This window comes from Acipenser ruthenus, chromosome 45 (assembly GCF_902713425.1).
Source record: "Acipenser ruthenus chromosome 45, fAciRut3.2 maternal haplotype, whole genome shotgun sequence".
NCBI lineage: Eukaryota > Metazoa > Chordata > Actinopteri > Acipenseriformes > Acipenseridae > Acipenser > Acipenser ruthenus.
Genome location: NC_081233.1, coordinates 8,610,011 through 8,612,388, shown reverse-complemented (window position 1 = coordinate 8,612,388; position 2,378 = coordinate 8,610,011).

Here is a 2,378-nt window from a genome sequence, read left to right as displayed (position 1 = left end):
TAGCTATCCGCCTCTCAGTCGCTTATTGGCCAGATGTCTTTAAAATCGAGTTCCAATTGGCTGCTGTGCGCGCCAATACAACGACGCAAGAAACGCCCCACCAGTAGAATTCGGGGGTGTGTCATGACGTCATTGGTATGCTGGCTCAGTAAACAACCTGAGTCTGTGCGTCATTACTTTAAAGAGAGTTAATAAAATACTGCACATAGCCGTACAGTACTTGCTTGTAGAGATCCCTCAGCCCCATTCCCCGTTTCCCTGCAGAGAAGGCTCTTCTCCCCTTGCTAAAACTGATTCCCTGTACACCAGATCAGCCAGCCCGCACTCCACACATAAGCTGTACACGTGTGTGTGTGTGTGTCTGTGCCTAGTTTAACGCAATGAGACCTCAAATATCGCCTTGGAAAAGCGTCCTCTTGTGTTCCCCATGTCAAATACACAGCAAAGCATCTTCACACTCAGTAAACATGGTGAATGATTCATTTAGAAGAATGTGCGTCTTGCTTTCACAGGTAAAAAGTGTGGGTGTGGGGGGGGGGGGGGGGGATCTTTCAAGGACTATGACAAAATGTTCTCATGATGACAGCAACTGCTTAATACAAAGCACTCCCACTCTCTCTCTCTCTCTCACACACACACACACACACACACACACACACACACACACTCGTCTGTACAGAGCCCCGATGTCTCTGTGTAATAACGCTCTGAACAAGCTGCAGTTGTGGCTGCTTTTCGAATGTGCCAGGGTTCAGCACAGGCCAGGGCTATTTGCGGGATTGTCGGGTTAACTGAAGCAGGGGCTGCATCGGTGCTGGAATACAGGCGGCTTTTCCTTGCGTGTCCAGCAACCTGCTTTTGTGTCCAATGCAAAGTCTGCTCCTCTAAGGCAGTGGTTCTCAAACTGGGAATTTATCCTGGGGGTGGGGGGGCATTAGAAGGTTCAGGGGGAAAAAAATGACCATCTAACCTATATATATATATATATATATATATATATATATATATATATGCTGGCTCTCATCACCTCCGGTCATTCCCCTAATGTCTGTTCTTTCTAAACTAACCAGCTCTTGATTCGAAGTTAACCTTTAATTGAGTTACAGCACTGGCTTCAGACTCCACGTTAAGTGCCACGTTTATGGCAGCATTAGAAAAATAAGGCACAGTGCTTGTCACGCTGCAGCGCCACAGCCCAGAAATAACTCTGCCTTGTGCAACATTATCTCTTCTGATGAGTCAACGAAGCTGGGCTGCAGGCGGAGGGGTTGGCGTTGGGTGGCAGGTCGCCCTTTACTGGGGCACAGCATGGTAAAAGCAAACTGAAGTAATGCAAACGTAAAGAGAAGGTAAAATGGTAGACACCACTTTCACACTGAGCTCAGAGAAGAACAAGAGGGGAAACACTGCATGGAACATCCTACCAGGTGAAGCAGTAAGATCTCCAGGAACATTTACAAAAAAAAAACGACTAGATTCTGCGCTTTTAAATGAGTCCGTTCACCACTGGGGTCACTTTCTGTTGTTTTCAACCCTTTCTCAGTAATGGGCTGCCCTCCCAGGACACGTGCAGGCTGATCGACTTAATCCAAAAGAAATCCATTTGCACAGCAGAGCGAGAGGGAAGATGCACCCTGGGTTTCAGCAGCTCGCTAAGTGATCGTTCACTCCACACTAACTTAATAACTTCCACTCTGCCTCCGTGTGTCATTCGTTTTTATCAGACCTTCAGGTGGCCTGGACATGTGTTTGTGCTGCCCGGGGTTGTCAGGAAATCGGAAAATGGATCAATGCAATAAAAACAAGTTGTTTTTTTTTTTTGTTTTTGAAGGCCATTCTGTACCTATTGGCCCCCAGCAGACACCTTTATTGCATCACGGAGCGCGGAGTTCCGAGTTCCGCTGGCTCCGCCTGTTTAGAATGTGCTGTGCAGACGACAGCGTGACACAGAAAGCATGGCAGCTGTGGGAAAAACTGAATAAAACTCAGCAAACGGAACTGAAAAAAGGTTGCAAATTGAATAAAAAAACAGAATAAAATTCTCTTTATGAATCTGGTAACTACTGTATAAAGTGCTGTGCAAGGAATACAGGTCTTATGTGTTGCAACACAGCAAAAAAAAACCCACAGTGAAAGCAAGCATTCTGTTTGCACCCTTTTTAATTTCAGCACCGCTTCAAAGCAACGTGCCTGAACAGTCAGCCTCCTAAAAGCTCTCTGGAGTTTCATGGGGCTGAGAGAGCCGAGACAAACAGAGGGGGGGTTATGTAACCGGAGAGGAGGGAGGGACCCAGGTTCTTTTGGAAAGAGCTCTGGACAATGAACACAAATATTTGAAAAAAGAAAAAAAATGAAAACAGGTTTTGATGGTCTGGCTG